The following is an 18,867-nucleotide window of genomic DNA, read 5'->3' as shown; positions in this document are numbered from 1 at the left end:
TCATATGCAGCTATACATTGGACAATTGATCCTTGATTACCAGACTCAAGAATAAAGCAACCCTTTCAGTTATTTCAGATGACAAATCATTCAGAAGGCGACAGACCTTTACAACGTCTGAGCAGCCTGTCATATTGAACAGAACTGGATCTAGAAACCTAAGGTGTACAGTATCATATAGGGGACAATAAAGAAGAATATGGGACAATGAGTCAACTTGTTTTAAATTACATATACATAGTCTTAATGAAAGTGGGGTTTTTTTATATCTACCATAGGTAACTGCTGATGGTTGTATTGCATCTAGCAAGGGTAAATGCTCTATGCAATTTTGGAACATGAAGAGTTGATAAATAAGAAGGCAGATGACCAATAGTTGGGGAAATTCCAAAATTCAGAGGGGAGCAAGATTTGTTCGCAGCACTCATTAGTTTTTGTAATTCGTTATCTAAAATTCTGCATTTAATTACATAGTATGCATTTGTAAGAGGAAGCATGTAAAGAGAATCCATAGACAAACCTAAGGTGATTATTTTTCTCTCTATGCAGGAAATCCATTTGGACGAGGAGGATTCAGACAGCATTTGATATAAATAATTCCCACAGTTGGCAGAATAGTGCAAACGTAGCCAATATTTGATTGATATAAGCCATGCTCTAGTTTCTAACATATTGAGGCCTGTTTCTAGACAAAGAGTGGCATATGAGACACAGCATGGTATGCCCATAATTTTCCTAGCAAATTTGGACTGAACTCTTTCGATATCAGACCCAAAGGCACTAATCCGAGTTGGAATACCATACAATAACTGCAGGATTACTTTGGCCTTATACATTTTTAAAGCCGCTGGGAAAAACTGGTTGTCTCTATTAAAGAAAAACCGGGAAATGGCTGATTCAGTAATGGCTGCTAAGTTAACTGCAGATTTACGGTGACATGACCAGGACATACAATAACTAAAATGGAGACCTAGGTATTTAAAATTCCTGACCTGTTCTATTTCTTTCCCATCGAATAGCCATTTGTGGATTTTACAAGACTTAGCAAGAACCAGAATCTTAGATTTTTCGTAATTCAGATGCAGTTTTTCTTGAAAAAAACTGAGACATCTATTCAACAGTCGTCTAAGCCCAATCCTTGTACGAGAAAGGAGTACTGTGTCATCCGTGTATAGCAAGATGGGTCCGCGCCTAGAGCCCAATTTTTTGGGGTGGCAGTCTATTTCTGTTAGTACAGGAGGCAAATAATTGAGAAATAGATTGAATAAAAAAGGAGCAAGTATGCATCCTTGTTTAACTTCTTTATTGAAGGGAATTTTAGGTGTCAGTTCCCCAGTAGTTGAAGTTTTGATTTGGCAAGTGGTGAAGAAATGTAGAGTTATGATTAGTTTGAGAAGTCTCTTATCAATGCCCAGTTGATGCAGTTTAATCCATAGTCACTCTCTATCTACAGAGTCAAATGGTCCTTTAAGGTCCAAAAAAGCTGCATAAAGTTTGGAATTCCTAGGGGTAGTATATTTGTCAACCAGATGTGCTAGAGTGATACAATGATCTACAGTAGATTTACCCTAACTAAACCCAATTTGTTCAGGGCCGAAGACTCCTTGCTGAGACATCCAAGAAGTTAATTTAGTTAATAGATGCTTGGTGTATAGTTTGCCTATAATGGAAAGAAGGCTGATTGGCCTGTAATTAGAAGGAATTGTAGTCACCTTTCTTGTAGATCAGGACTACAATTGCATTTCGCCAAGCATCAGGAATAAGGCCCATTTGATTAATCATGGTAAAAAGGGAAGCAAGAGGGACAAACCACCATTTTGGATCTAACTTTAAGAGCTCTGGGGGAATCAAATCAGGCCCAGGAGCTTTCCCAGTTTAGTTGATTAATTCTATTACTTCATCTGGTGTCACAGGTGGCCAAGCTGGTAAGTCCTTATCATAAAAATCACATGGCTTAATGGTATGATCTTGGTTTTGCTGAAACAAGTCAGAGAAATATTGAAACCATACACATGATGGAATCACAGTCATGGGGAGAGGCCCCACACATTCAGACCCTGAGGTTATAGCCCAGAACGTCTTAGAATTGTTTAGAATAGTGGCTTGGTATAGTTGATCCCACTGATGGTGCAAATACTCTAATTTTTTCCTTGTCATGCTCTCCTTTAGCTATTTTTTTTACCTGGAAGTACTCTAAAAGAAAAGAGGGGTTGTTAGAGATTCGGAATTGGCTATAGATATTATGTAATTGAGTTTTTAATACTCTTCAGTCTTCAGTGAACCAAGAGTTGATGCCCCTATTGCTCTTCTTTGTGGAATGATTAAGTTTTATACTGAGTGACTGAGAAAAATGGGAAATCAGAGTATTGTAAGCTGAGATCTTTGGGATCCATACTATCAATTATAGAGACTCTAAGATCAGAAAAAGATCTGAGTTGAAGTAGTTGAGATGCCATGTGCATAGAATGGTCATTCCATACAATTTTAGGTAAGATTTCTGGTTCAGAGGTCAGAGAAACTGGTGGATGGAAAGGGGCAGCAAAAAGGCTGGTTCTGAGTGTTAGGATCAGAGGCAAGTGAGAGCCAATTTGGTGTAGTGGTTAAGTGTGCGGACTCTTATCTGGGAGAACCGGGTTTGATTCCCCACTCCTCCACTTGCACCTGCTAGCATGGCCTTGGGTCAGCCATAGCTCTGGCAGAGGTTGTCCTTGAAAGGGCAGCTGCTGTGAGAGCCCTCTCCAGCCCCACCCACCTCACAGGGTGTCTGTTGTGGGGGAGGGAGATAAAGGAGATTGTGAGCCGCTCTGAGACTCTTCGGAGTGGAGGGCGGGATATAAATCCAATATCTTCTTCTTCAAGTGGTCACTAATAACAAAATCCCCAATCTCAAAGTTCAAAACGCAAGATTCCAAAAGAAGAGACACTAGAAAGTAATCAATTACGCTACTTCCTATTATTAAGTGAATTCTCTGGCTTTAGGGAAACAGGCAAGTCCATTCAGCCATACTCTATTGAACTGAAAGCAAAATTTAATGAGATGTAGGCCAGCTGAATTTATGTTACAGCGGTTCCTCAGTGGAACAGGCTTCCTTGGGAGGTGGTGGGCTCTCCTTCTTTGGAGGTTTTAAGCAGAGGCTAGATGGTCATCTGATAGAAATGATGATTCTGTGAACTTAGATGGATCATTAGAGGGAGGGCAGGAAGGGTTGCATCAGTGTTCTGTTATATGCCCAAGAAATACTGATCACCCCTTTGGGGTCAGGAAACAATTTTTCTCCAGACCAGGGAACCTGGAGTTCTTTTGGATCTTTTGGGCATAGAGCAGGGGTCACTCGGTATGCATGTGTGTGTGGGACGGGGGCGGGAATGTATTTGTGAATTTCCAGCACTGTGCACAGGATTGGACTACATATCCCTGGAAGTTCCTTCCAACTCTTTAATGTTATGAAAATGCTCTAAATAAAAAGGATCAGATATGTTTCTGCAATTGCTGGCAAATATTGAATCAGCTGTATTCACTAGATCAGGGTGTTATACATTATGATGGCTGGATCTGACATCAATGGGTTTGTTGGGCTAGGCCATGTGTGTCATAAAATGTAAAGCCAGGTAAAAAGGTAAAGGTAGTCCCCTGTGCAAGCACCAGTCATTTCCGACTCTGGGGTGACGTTGCATCACGACGTTTTCACGGCAGAGTTTTTATGGGGTGGTTTGCCATTGCTTTCCTCAGTCATCTACACTTTACCCCCAGCAAGCTGAGTACTCATTTTACAGACCTCGGAAAGATGGAAGGCTGAGTCAACCTAGAGCAAGCTACCTGAACCCAACTTCTGCCAGGATCAAACTCAGGTCATGAGCAGAGAGTTCGGACTGCAGTACTGCAGCTTTACCACTCTGCACCATGGGAATCTTAAAGCCAGGTACTGGAGGGTAAACTTTATAAAAGACACAGACAAAAAAATTACATTATTTTTACATAAAATATGTTTAAAATATTAATATTCTTGCAATGCCTTGTTTATTTCTCAGATGCCACTTTGCTGCCAGGAGTGGGGAGGAAACCATGTTTTGATTTTAACTCTTTTCTTAATAACACTACATATGAGGGAGGCAGCTCAATGGCCGGATGAAAGCTGTGGGTGGGCTGGTTCTGACCCACAGGCCGTATGTTTGACACCCCAGCACTGGGTTAAAGAAAGGGAATGATTTGTTTGGATTTCAGTTAGCACTTATCTAACCAAACCTCTAGATGAGCATGGAATAGGGTGTGTGTAGTGATAGGATTCATCAAATATCTGAAGGTGATACTGTAAATCTATCATTGTCCACAGGCCCCATGTTCAACTCTTCTTTCTTGTGAGCTCTGTTGGTTTAAGGATTCCCTTGGAAGCAATATGCAAGCATGCATTGCCAGCAAGTGAAGTTCCAGGGCATTTTAATATTTCATTTCATTTCATGTCCTGGTATTAAAATGGCATGCACTGATCTCATGGTTTATGCTCACCATGTTTATTCTTACTCAGTCCTAAGGGACAGGTTGGTTTCCTGAACAGAAGCACACTTCGTAACAAGAATGAAAGATGCATGGAGCTTTGATTCCGGGATCAGGACATCCTGGCACATTGTAATGGCAAAGATGACTTCTGCAAGAGGACATTGTGCTCCCTGTATCACCTGAAGCTTAACTAAAGAGGGAATCTCTGGCCTGGTCTCAGCAGCACCTCCCCTTCAGTTAACTGAAGGGCCACTGCAACCTTCAATTACAACATCAGGTGACTTCAGAAGCCTGTAAGGGCCTCCTATCCTTATATAACTGATGTCTCAGGCCTGACCTTTCCATTTGAACCGTCCATCAGTATTGGGCTAATACTGATGGGACAGAAGTTGGAAGACTCTTCTGAGGCTACTGAGCTTCCTTCTCAGAGATCAGCTGCTATCCCTGAGGTGCAATTAAAACCAGAGCCAAAAGGACAGCCTGTATAACACAGCTTCTTCTTAAGAATTTGGTCAAACATGGCGCAGGCTTGGCTACTTGGAGTCTGTGCTTTCCTCTGCCTCATACTGGGAGGTAAGAATATCTGAAACAAGTTTGTTTGCAGGTTTGCAATATTTAACAACCTCCCACCACCGTTATTGGAACAGCAGGTATTGGTTGGATCAGAAATAAAGGGATAGCAACAACAATTTGCTGCTATGGGGAAAGCAAAAGTGCTTGGTGGTAGTTTAGTGTTAAGGGACGGCAAAACTCAGGACAGGATCACTAGCACCAATAAAAGCCCTTGTTTAGTGTTATGTATGTGGACTCAAGTGAGAACTGAATGGGGTGTGCCTGCCTGGCTCATTGGAGCCAGATGACCAGACTTGGGATCAATGGGCAGCAGGATCCAGACTTGGGGACTTGGGATCAATGGGCAGCAGGATCCTAATCCCTGCTCCCCTGCTCCAATCACGGCCCCCCAGCTGGTTTAATGGACCAATAGAGTGCTTGCATGGGAACTCTGACGTGTATATATAGTTGACTCTGTTGGCCCAGTCTCCAGTCTTATGTTTAGCCTTTACTATGCTGACATCAATAAAGAGCTGATGTTTCACTACCACTTCACCTCATCGATCCATAGAACCCACTATATTATACTTAGCTTCCAAGATCTGACAATATCAACTGATACTACAATATGAACACAAAAATGTAAATACCACCATTTCCTGATTCTAAATATAACACCACCCCCAACATCCGTGTAGAATCATTTTATGAGAATTGTAAATCTCTATCCCTCCTCTCTTCCCCTTCCCTTCTGTCACGTATATCTCTATCCCACCTTTCCAATTTGATATCCAGTTCCCACATCCAGCTCTTTTCCCTTCAAATTTCTGCCATTTAGGGCTGACCTGGCTCTGAGGAAGCTGAACATAAGAAGATGAGAAGCCATGCTGGATCAGGCCAAGGGCTCATTCAGTTCAACACCCAGTGCCACACAGTGGCCAAACCCCAAGTGTCATCAGGAACTCAACCAGTGGGGCCAGAACTGTAGCAGCCCTCACAGCGTGGCCCCCAGAACACCAAGAATACTGAGCATCACTGCCCTAGACAGAGTGTTCCATCTTTACCTTGTGGTGTACAGCCACTGATGGACCTCTGCTCCATGTGTTTATCCTGTCCCCTCTTGAAGTTGTCTGTGCTTGTAGCTGTCACTGCTTCTGTGCCAGTGAATTCCACATGTGAATTCACTCTTTGGGTGAAGAAGTGCTTCCCTTTATCCGTTCCAAACCTATTGCTCATCAATTTCATTGATTGTTCAGGAGTTCTTGTATAATGAGAAAGGGAGAAAAGTACTTCATTCTTTACCATCTCTGTCCCATGCATACTTTTTGTTTTCTATCGCATCACCCCTCAGACATTGTTTCTCTAAGCTAAAGAGTCCTAACTTCTTTAATCTCTCTTCGTAGGAAAATGTTCCATTCACTTAATAATTTTAGTTGCTCTTTTTTGCACTTTTTTTCAATGCTATAATCTTTTTTTAAAGATGCGGTGACCAGAATTGTACTCAGTGTACCAAATGATTAATAGGGGGGTGTTATGATACTGGCTGATTTGTTTTCAGTGCCCTTACTAATAACCCCTAGGATAGCATTTGCTTTTTTAATTGGTCACACAGTGAGTCAACATTTTCAGTGAGTTATCTATCTTGACTCCAAGATCTCTCCTCTTTAGCACCAGTAGAGTCATCCACAGTAACTTATTCCTTTATTATCCTACAGCTGCATTTGTGAGGGACATGGGCTTTCTTCCAATGTCTTTGTCAGTGGGAACTGGCTAGTGTGGCCCACACTGCCATATTGTCTCCAAGAGCAACTCCACCACCACCCGTTCCCTCCCAAGAATGAATACCAGGCAGACAATTGTGAAAAGGGTAGAATGCGGAGACACAAATGATTCTGGAGTTCAACCCGCTGCTTGTTCCTGCTGTTTGCAGTAATGGGAAGATCAAAGAAGCAACTGATTTTGCGTCCTCACAGATGCTTAACAGACTTAGCCATGTCTAATCAAGGTACATTGGGTGCCACAGTTATTTTAAAGAGATCTCCTTTGCTTTGTATTTGACAAAGAGAGCTCTGACTTTTGAAAAGTTATACCTCTCAACACTTGTGGGTTTCTAAGGTGCTATAGGTCTCGTCTGGCTGATCTACTGCACACCAGTATGGCTACCCAATGAAACTATGTTCATTAACTTTGGTGGCCTTTCCGCTAGGAGCAATTCATGCAGAGATACATTAGAATTTTAAAATTCTGTTCTTTTGCAGCAGATGCTCTTAAATGCTCAAAGTGTATCCTTGATAATCCAAAGGATGAATGTGATAACGAATGTGACACCAGTGATAAACATGCGGTCTGCTTTGCAAAGAAAAAATATGAAGGTATGTTACCCAAATAGGCAGTCTCCTACTTGACTGGGAAAAATTAGCTTTTTAAAGGAGACAAGCTATGCAAGAAGGGTTAACTGGGATTCTCCACCTGTGTATATGGGGATCTTTCCCTTAGAAAATTCTAAAAATTAACAGGCAGATGTTTCACCAGAAAGACGTTTTATTGAAAATAGAATAAGAGGGCAGAATACACATAAAAACATATAAGGCTAGTTAAGAGGAAACAGCAATATCGAGGAAGGCAATAGTTACCAGTCTTGAGGTGGACAGAAGCAGCAAACAACCAGCATTTCACAGAGCAAAGAAGAGAAGACCCAAATGAAATTGGAGGTACATGTATAAATCCAAGAACACACAGAGAATGCTATAGAGTGAGGTCCCAAAATTATAGGGGAAAACACTCCGTGGGGCAATGTGGGTGTTTCTGGCCCTGAAAGAATAATTTTATTTTTTTTCGGAGCTGAACAATATTTGGGAGAGGGTTGAAAGGTTTACCTGATGTGGGCTATAGGTGGTTGATAACTCTTTAATACCAGATAGGAAAAACTACCAGGTTTCGTTAATAGTGTTAAGCTTTGCTAAAGTAGGATAAATGGGTTAGGAGAAGTGAGATCAGGTGGAGACCAGGTTAATCTGCGTTGAGGCAGTATCTTTCTTGGGAGTCCCATTGTCCAAATTATGTATTTCTCTGGGCTTGTCTCTGGGTGACAGCCATTTTGGGCCAGGCACTGCATTGCATTTATTTGAAATGATATTTGGAAGGGCATTTCTGGTTTTCTATCAATAAACTAACCCTCAATGAGGAGAAGGGTCTGACAGCTAAGAAGTATGGATTGGCTCGGCACGGAATTTTTTGTTTGTTTTTGTTTTTTTAAAAAGAAACATTTTTCCATTGTGGAGGCCATGCTCAGGAGAACAGGTTCTGTCCCTGTGCAAAAAAGAACACTGCTACATGTGTCACTCTTTTTTTTTCCTTTGGCAAGCTGCATCCCAGAAATGGAACTGAGAAAGGGACAGTGCAGCAGAAAGAAAAAAAAAAGGTTGATCCCGCAGGCTGTGAGCACTGGGGACACCTGGGAAAAAGAGACCTTCAGCTCCCACCAAAGCCCACTTCACTTTCTCCCTTGACACTTAAGGCCTTGACACTTAAGGCCTGGTTCGTGCTGGCATAGATCCCTCCCTGTAATATACAGTCCATTCACCATCTGATGCATGATTACGGTTAACAGCCAACACAGAGACAAAGCCAGTACGGAAGGGATACTGTCAGCAACCCCTCTGTCTAACGTGCCTTCCGCAACAGTCATGGCTTGGGCTTTTTTGTTGTTGTCCCATGCCTGTGAAACAGCTTCCCAGAAGAGGTCAGGAAGGCTCCTATCATTCATTCTGGAGAGCTTGGGGGGGGGGGGGGGCAGATTGAGCCTGGCCAAGGGGAAATATTTAACCAGTAATGCTCTTAGATAGGATATTAATATGGTTTAAAGATATTGTATATAAGTTGTTTTAGTGTTTATTTTCAGAGTGTTTTTGATACTGTTATTACCTGCCTTGGGGTCCTGTGGTACTCGGGAGAAAATAGGGTGTATAAGTGTTCAAAATAAATATTTTGCAGGTTCTGTTGAGATAGCAAAGTGGCTGGGTTGCTATGACCGGGACCATTTGAAACACTGTAAAAAACCCAAACCTAAAGACGTTTATAAAACCCACTGCTGTTCAGATGAGGACTTCTGCAATACAAAGATGTAGTTCCTCTGTAAGTGCAGAGAGTACCAGGAAAATCCTTATCCCTGGACTGGGTGACCAAGCCCATCTTCCCACAGTTACCAGTTAAACTTCACGTCAATACCTGCTGACTCAAGCATTCTTATTCTGCGTCCATGGTTTTTTCAATTAATGTTCGAACACATTCTTTCATGCATCTATCTATTTATTCATTTATCTGTTCTTTCCAATGAAAATAGCTTCTTCTTTTTTTTAAAAAAAATGTAAGTTTGATCTATTGATTGGAAGGGAGAAGAGTATGTTGAGACATATTTAATTTTCATCCAAACTTGCAAAATTGAGGAGTATTTGAGCCAGTAAGATAGCACTTTGCAAGGGTGGGTTTGACTCCTTCAGGCTTTAGGTATCCCAATGTAACATTCTTCTTTCCTTTTATGACTGTTTGTCCTCCAGGAATACCAGGAGGCAGAGCTTTGAAAGGGCACTTCTTCTTGAGAATTTGTCACTTTTGACAAAAATGAGAAAGGGTGAATAGAGAAATGTAAACAGAGATGGAGAATATTAATAGGGACACCAGAGAAAGAATGAATTAATGTGAAATAGTCCTTTCCAGTTTTGCAATTAGATTATATAACTCTATCTCTGTTCTTAGTTATTCAGTTGAATCAAATGATAATATAAGAGAAGCCATGTTAGATCATGCTAAAGGCCCATCCAGTCCAACACTCTGTGTCACAAAGTGAGCAAAATGCAGATACCCTCAGAAGTCCACCAGTGGGGCCAGAACCTGAGAAACCCTCCCACTCTCCCCCCCTCTCACACACCAAAAATACAGAGCAAGTATACAGATAGCAAGAGAAGTTGACATAGATCAAACAGAAAGACAGTTTTATAATCGCATTAAAAGTTGAAAAAGTCATCCTGCTTTTCTTTTCCCGAATACTGAGAAAGTGTTTGATACACTGGAATGGAATAATGTTTGGGCATGATTTTGAGTTCTGCTTTAAATATTATAAGAATCATAACCTGAAGCAAGAGTTTTGACTAACAGCTCAATATTAGAGTCATTTGAGAGGCTCTAGAGAAGGATGTCAGTCTTGTTACTTTTGCTATTTCAATCAAAAAAATCACTTTGTTGAACAACTCACTATGTCTCTTCTTTCTGGAGGAATTTCCATCAAGGAAAATAATAAAAGATCACTTTATTTGCTGCTGATGTTGTGTTTGATAGATATAATTAATTCTAATAATAATCTACTTGGTGGAATTACAAGGATTTTTGGTATGTTACTCAGCTGTAAGATTAATAAAGAAAATGCCCCAAGGTCTTGGAATTTTGTTTATTTTATTTAAAATATTTAATTTAATTTTTTATTTATACCCTGTCCTATCCCACAAGCTGGATTAAATATTTTAAAATTAAATATTTTAATGTTGCCTTTCCAACCCAACCAGGGTCCACAAGGTGGCAGTTTACATAATGTTGCAGAAAAAATTAAAATTGGTTCACTTATTTCACAATTTATGTCTTTATATTGTTTAGAACATTTAGAAGTTACACTAATGCTTAGGAGTTCCTAGATTTTAGCTGCTGAAATAGAAAATTAGGTCAGTAGAAAGGAAGTAGAATGAAAGTTAACTTCAGGACAGGGTTTTGATGAGTTGGAGTTGATGGAAATATAGGTAAGAGGGTCCATGGGCACGAGCCAGCACCATCTCTGTGTGTCCTGCTGGTAGCAGACTATGGGAAAAGATTTTATTAGGGATTTAGATTCTTAGACTAGAGAACTATATAAGGTTTAGAATTCTCGCACTAACTCGCTTGAGTCAGATAATCCAAAATGGTGTTTTTGAGCAAGTCAGCCACAAAACTGGGTTAAAGATCTTTAACAGATATTGAGCATTTTTAGAATTTTTAGAAAATTCAGTGATAGCAGATATATGGTTATATAAGTAGTATTTAATTAAGACATAGAGTAAGTTTAACTACTGAAATTGCTAACTACTGAAACTGGGAAGTTTTCTAATTGTATTAACTGGATTTTGCCTGTATAAGAATTTAGCCTAACTGAAAATTATGTATTCGAGCTAACTGGAAGTGTAATGTGAATTTGTTTGCTAATTGTTCTTGCTTTCCTAATAGTATAGGACTGCTGTCCTGTGAGAAGATCTGCAGTATAATAAAGTTTATCAGTTGTTTATGAAATTTGCTATTGGGTCTCACGTACTGGTTCCATGGGAATGCCATATTGTTTGGGAATCGTGGTTTGGAAAAGTGCATATTCACTGGAAAAGGGAAAATTTCTTCCACACATAGCAAATAAAAATGTATGCACAGAAAAGAATAAATAGCAAATAAAAATGTACGCACAGAAATGCAATATGTTAAACTGAGCAAATGAGCATAAAGATTGCCTTAAAAATGAATGTATTGATATGGAAAATTAATTTTTCAGTATTGCTATTGAAGCATATCCCTTTTATACAGTTAAGAGTCATGTCATACTAAAAGTAAAATACTTATTGCACAATGTTCCCATTTCATTTGTATGTAGGTGCTTAAAAGAGACTGCCAGAATTTTTTATTGAACCTGAGGGAACAATTAAAGAAAAAGCACAAGAAGCAGGCCACTGCCACGGTTTTTGAAAAGGGGCCAAGGAGTCCAGCGAAGCAACACCCTACCCTAATTCAGAGTCACATACTGAAAACTAGATCTATACAATTACTATCAGTAGGCAGATTTCCCCCCAGTTAAATAAAAATCTCTACATACATATAAACCTTACGCAGTTCTGCAAGACCTGCAAGATAACATTATTTCAGTTAGCCTTTAACTGAAACTGCCAATATATTAGCTTTATAGGATGCCTAAGAATACTGAACACCATCTGTAATTAAATGGTAATTAGTACTGAATTGTTTTTAAACTGTTTAAACTGTTTAATTAATGATCAATTTAATTGTTGTGATTTTATTGCGTGCTGTTAGCTGCCCTGAGCCTGCTTCGGCAGGGAAGGCGGGATACCAATTGAATAAACTAACTAACTAAAAATATATAAAGAGCCAAGGGAGAAAGGTGGGTGAGTAGGGGAGGAAAGCAAACTGTCATTCTGCCAAGCACAGGTACCAAGTCCTAATAACAGAAATCCTCATGAAGCTTCAAGAAAGGCAACACTCTTCCGACTTCTGAAGTAAGTAGGTTTTCCCTTCCACTCCTTTGTTCTTTCAGAAAACTGCTTGTGCTCTCCAGCCTTTAAGTAAAGTTCTTACAAAGTTCAATTTGATGTTGTATCTTGTAAATTTCACATTGAAATACAAGCATGGGCCCAGATCTATAAGCCTCTGGAGGTATTGCCGACTAAATAACCATTTCTCCTTCTGTCTTTATTGAAGAGGCACCATTTGGAGTCTATTTCTACAAAATACAACCAGAGAGCCATGCCAGTATACAAATATGCAATTTATAAATACACAATACCCATCATATTGTGAAAGGTCTTGCCATTCAAATACAGACAGCTAAGTCTCAAGCATCTTAGTGGAGAAAAATCTCAGTTAGCAATTGCAACATATAGACCTATGTTAATTAAACACACCTGAACAATTTCTTAAAGGAACATAATCATGTAATACCATCTAATATGTGTAATCTATGGGCGTTTTCGCACTGACCTTCAAGTGGCGCGACCACCCTCTTCACACCGGAGGATCTGCCCGGATTTCGCACAAGAAGCGCCGGCTCACCCAAAAGAGCCGGCTACTTCCATCGCGAAACCCGCTCAAATGTTTTCCTGCTTCTTGGCGGTTTGGTTGGAGCGGGTTTCGCGACGGAAGTAGCCGGCTCTTTTGGGTGCGCCGGCGCTTCTTGTGCGAAATCCGGGCAGATCCTCCGGTGTGAAGAGGGTGGTCGCGCTACTTGAAGGTCAGTGCGAAAACGCCCTATATGTGAATTCAGACCAACTGGAGCAATAGAATTTAATTTATGAATCCAGAAGGACTCTTTTTAAAGAACTCTGTGAACATCCAGACTCATACCAGGTATGCTCAGATGTCTATACAGTATACAGAATTTCATATAATCCACAGTGTGATCATTAGGGAAAAAATGTTCCATCAGGAAAGGAAAGGTCCCCTGTGCAAGCACCAGTCGTTTCCGACTCTGGGGTGACTTTGCTCTCACAACGTTTTCACGGCAGACTTTTTACAGGGTGGTTTGCCATTGCCGTCCCCAGTAATCTACACTTTCCCCCCAGCAAGCTGGGTACTCATTTTACTGACCTTGGAGGGATGGAAGGCTGAGTCAACCTCAAGCCAGCTACCTGAAAACCCAGCTTCCACTGGGGATTGAACTCAGGTTGTGAGCAGAGTTTAGGACTGCAGTTTTAACACTCTGCAGAGCATCTAAATTATGATTTTTAATATGAGAATGGTGCTCAAAGATATGAACCTTAATCTGTCTTGTAGTGCTATCCTAGTAGACTTTATTGTAGGAACATATCATGGAATGGACACAAAAATGGGTGTTGCGGTTGCTGAAAACTTTTTAAAAAATCATCAGGTCACGAATGAAGTGAAAGACCTCAGCCTGAGTCCCTGGAGAGTCCCTACCACTACAATTCCATGCTACTATAGAAGCAGATTAAGAACTTAAGAACATAAGAGAAGCCATGTTGGATCAGGCCAACGGCCCATCCAGTCCAACACTCCGTGTCACACAGCGGCCAAAAAAATTATATATACACACACTGTGGCTAATAGCCACTGATGGACCTGTGCTCCATATTTTTATCTAAACCCCTCTTGAAGGTGGCTATACTTGTGGCCGCCACCACCTCCTGTGGCAGTGAATTCCACATGTTAATCACCCTTTGGGTGAAGAAGTACTTCCTTTTATCCGTTTTAACCTGTCTGCTCAGCAATTTCATCAAATGCCCACGAGTTCTTGTATTGTGAGAAAGGGAGAAAAGTACTTCTTTCTCTACTTTCTCCATCCCATGCATTATCTTGTAAACCTCTATCATGTCACCACGCAGTCGACGTTTCTCCAAGCTAAAGAGTCCCAAGCGTTTCAACCTTTCTTCATAGGGAAAGTGCTCCAGCCCTTTAATCATTCTAGTTGCCCTTTTCTGGACTTTCTCCAATGCTATAATATCCTTTTTGAGGTGTGGCGACCAGAACTGCACACAGTACTCCAAATGAGACCGCACCATCGATTTATACAGGGGCATTATGATACTGGCTGATTTGTTTTCAATTCCCTTCCTAATAATTCCCAGCATGGCGTTGGCCTTTTTTATTGCAAACGCACACTGTCTTGACATTTTCAGTGAGTTATCTACCATGACCCCAAGATCTCTCTCTTGGTCAGTCTCTGCCAGTTCACACCCCATCAACTTGTATTTATAGCTGGAATTCTTGGCCCCAATGTGCATTACTTTGCACTTGGCCACATTGAACCGCATCTACCACGTTGACACCCACTCACCCAGCCTCAACAGATCCCTTTGGCGTTCCTCACAATCCTCTCTGGTTCTCACCATCCTGAACAATTTAGTGTCATCTGCAAACTTGGCCACTTCACTGCTCACTCCCAAATCTAAATCATTTATGAACAAGTTAAAGAGCATGGGACCCAGTATCGAGCCCTGCGGCACCCCACTGCTTACCGTCCTCCACTGCGAAGACTGCCCATTTATACTCACTCTCTGCTTCCTATTACTCAGCCAGTTTTTGATCCACAAGAGGACCTGTCCTTTTACTCCATGACTCTCAAGCTTTCTAAGGAGCCTTTGATGAGGAACTTTATCAAAAGCTTTCTGGAAGTCAAGGTAAACAACATCTATCGGGTCTCCTTTGTCCACATGTTTGTTCACCCCCTCAAAGAAATGTAACAGGTTAGTGAGGCAAGATCTTCCCTTGCAGAACCCATGCTGAGTCTTCCTCAATAACCCATGTTCATCAATGTGCCTATTCATTCTGTCATTGATAATGGTTTCTACCAACTTTCCCGGTATTGAAATCAGACTGACTGGCCTGTAATTTCCCAGATCTCCTCTGGAACCCTTTTTAAAGATGGGGGTGACATTTGCTACCTTCCAGTCCTCAGGAACGGAGGCAGATTTCAATGAAAGATTACAGATTTTTGTTAGAAGATCCACAAGTTCAACTTTGAGTTCTTTCAGAACTCTCGGATGTATGCCATCCGGACCCGGTGACTTATTAGTTTTTAATTTGTCTATCAGTTGTAGGACCTTCTCTTTTGTCACCTCAATCTGACTCAGGTCTTTCAACACCCCTTCCAAAATTAGTGGTTCTGGGGCGGGCAAAAAGTTCTCGTCTTCCACAGTGAAGACGGAGGCAAAAAATTCATTTAGCTTCTCAACCATTTCCCTATCCTCCTTCAGTAATCCTTTTACCCCATGGTCATCCAAGGGCCCCACTGCCTCCCTGGCTGGTTTCCAACTTCTAATATATTTGAAGAAATTTTTATTGTTGGTCTTTATGTTTTTTGCAATATGCTCCTCCTTTTTGCCTGCCTGATCACAGTCTTGCATTTGATTTGCCACTGCCTGTGTTCCCTTTTACTAATCTCACTAGGACTGGTTTTCCACCACTTCAAGGAGTCCTTCTTACCTTTTACAGCTTCCATTACTTTGTTTGTTAACCATGCAGGCCTTTTCTTATGCCTGTTTGTGCCTTTCCTAACTTGTGGTATGTATTTTATCTGAGCTTCTAGGATTATAGTTTTAAATAGTGTCCAAGCTTCCCCAAGGGTTTTGACCCTATGTACCTTTCCTTTCAGTTTCCTCCTCACATGCCTCCTCATCTCAGTGTATTTACCCCTTTTAAAGTTAAATGTGGTTGTGGCAGTCTTTTTGGACAACTCCCTATTTATACAAACGGTGAAATCAATAACATTATGGTCACTGCTCCCAAGTGGCGCAATCACTTTTACATCTCTCACCAAGTCTTGGGCATTACTTAGGACCAAATCCAGGATCGCCCCACCCCTGGTAGGTTCAGAGACCATCTGCTCCATAGCACAGTCATTGAGAGCATCAAGAAACTCAATCTCTTTCTCTCGACCAGAAAACATATTGACCCAATCAATCTGCGGGTAGTTAAAATCACCTATTACAACACAGTTTTTATGTTTAGCCGCTATCTTTAAGCCTTCCGTCATATTATAATCGTCCTCTCTCTTTTGATTTGGTGGGCGATAACAAACTCCCATAGTTAAATTTCCTTTTGGGCCCTCTATTTCAACCCAAAGCATTTCTAAAAGGGAATCTAATTCTCTGACCTCAGTCTTACTGGACCGTATATCCTCTCTGACATACAGAGCCACCCCACCTCCAACCCTTCCCTCCCTATCCTTCCGATATAACTTATATCCAGGAATCACCGTGTCCCACTGATTCTCCTCATTCCACCAACTTTCTGAAATTCCCACAATGTCTATGTTTTCTCCCAACACTAAACATTCCAATTCACCAATCTTACTTCGAACACTTCTAGCATTTGCATACAAACATCTATAATTTCCCAGGCAAGCTAGTCCCGCCACCTTCCTTCTGCCGCCTTGAGACTCTGGCAGACAGTCCATACTGTTTGTCACCTTTACAGTGGAAAACTCTGGTCCGTTACCCGGTATAAAAATAGCAGCCAACCCTTCATCTCTTTGAGACGAGTCCTCCCGAACCAGAGACATTTCATCTCCTGTCGGCTTTCCCCCAGGGTTTGTATTGTAGAAGAATAGGTGGTGGAGTTCATTAGCATAACTCATTAGCATATGCTGCCCCCCACCAGCCGAAAGCAACCCGATGCAAGAAAGGAGAGCCCCAGGCAAGCGAGGCCTGCTCGGGCTGGCTAGAGATCCAGCCAACCCAAGCAGGCCTCGCTCGTCTGGGGCTCTCCTTGACAGCCCCCCCCCCAGTCAAAATACCAGCAAGCCACCCACCACCCACAATCACATAAGAAGTGGAGAAAGGGTGGAGTGAGCTTCTCCAGGGGTTAATGAGCTGGTCAGCGGTGGGAAGCCCCGCCCCAACAGCCACAATGTGCCTTTCCATTTCAGAAGGCTTAAGAAGAGGCTTGGAAAGACTTATAGTTTAGACAGTGTGTCTGTGCCTTTAAATCTAGAAGCCAGGCTGAATGGGGGTGGTGTGAGCCGGTAGAACAACATGGCTGCTCCCAGTAGCTGTGAAAGGAGCCCAGACCCTCCATGTTGTTTGCATAGTAAAGGGTAAACTAGAACCTTTGGCTTCCTGTGTTAGTGTGAAGAACTTGGAACTTCAGCAATTTGTGAGTAAATTGCCACAGGGAGACCACACAAGTGTGGGATTGCAAACTGTTTATTTTGGCTTCTCTCTCTCGCTCTGTGTGTGTGTGTGTGTGTGTAAGAGAAAGAGAGAGAGTGTACAAGGAATGTGCAGCTGCTTGGGATTAGGAAATGAAGGCTATTCAGGGGAACTGCACTGCTATATATTTACTTATTTATTTTAGGGAATTTGAGTCTCCAGGCTCCACCCCCAAAGTCTCCAGATATTTTCTGAGTTAGACTTGGCAACCCTAAATCTTTTTCTGTCTTCCCAGTTAGAGCCTAACCAGCTTCACCAGGCCTATTTATACCTCAATTCTTTTTGACCATGCTGAGCAGGCAAAAAAAGGCTTCCCCCAGCTAATTTGGGAAATGCAGCAGCTGTAACACTTTTGGCAGAAATGGTGAGGCCAAAAAAATCCTGCTCAGCCCCCAAACCAGCAACCAGCTAGTCCCACATGGTTTCAAAAGAGGGTGGGTGGATGAGGAGCTTGCAGGGGTGGGTGGATGAGGAGCTTGCAGGGAGCCGGACTGCCCATAGCAGGGGTGTCAAACATGTGGCCCAGGGGCCGAATTAGGCCCCTGGAGGGCTCCTATGAGGCTCCTGAGCAACTGGCTGTCATCTGCTTCCTTCTCCCTCTCTCATGCTTCCTTTTGCATAACAGCTTGCTTTGCAAGGCTTGCTCAATTGCATAGGAGCTACAGAGCAAAGCCTCTATTTTCTTTCATTGGCTGAGGCTCCTCCCTTGGTTGAGGCTCCTTCCCCTCCTGATTCCCTGGGGAAGGAATGAAAGAGCCAGAGTTTCCTTTCCCCATTTCCCTGGATCCCTTGGGAGAAAACAAAGAAAGCACCTTTAAGACCAATGAGTGCTAATGTTTTACACGTGTTTTATTTTAAGGATTTTTTTGAAAAAAATATTTAATTGTTTGTCTGTGTCCTTTATAAAGTTTATATCTCTGCTACCTCATCTTAAATAGGTACACACATGGCCTGGCCTGACATGGCTTGACCCGACAAGGTCTCATTTATGTCAGATTCGGCACTCATAACAAATTAGTTCAACACCCCTGGCCTAAAGGAAACTATCACCGCCAGACCACATCAGGCCCCAATTGGCTCCTCCCACCCTCATGATCATTCCAAGGAGGTTGGGAGCAGGGAAATGCTGGTACCCACTCTACTCAGCAGGTACCAGTCTTCCTCTTCTAGTACTTCTTTTCAATTATAGTCAAACAAATTTGTCACTGCAGTAGTCTCGGTCAGAACAGCACTGGAATTGATGCAGTCTTCCATCAACCATAAGCAAAGCATTTCCACATTTGTCGAAGTCATCAATATTATGGCAAGTCATTTGAGTTTTGTGCCATTTACCTTCTGGGACTGGGGAGAGAAGGC

This window comes from Heteronotia binoei, chromosome 5 (genome assembly GCF_032191835.1).
Source record: "Heteronotia binoei isolate CCM8104 ecotype False Entrance Well chromosome 5, APGP_CSIRO_Hbin_v1, whole genome shotgun sequence".
Lineage (NCBI taxonomy): Eukaryota > Metazoa > Chordata > Lepidosauria > Squamata > Gekkonidae > Heteronotia > Heteronotia binoei.
The sequence above is the reverse complement of the archived record's forward strand: the minus strand, read 5'-3'. Positions refer to the sequence as shown.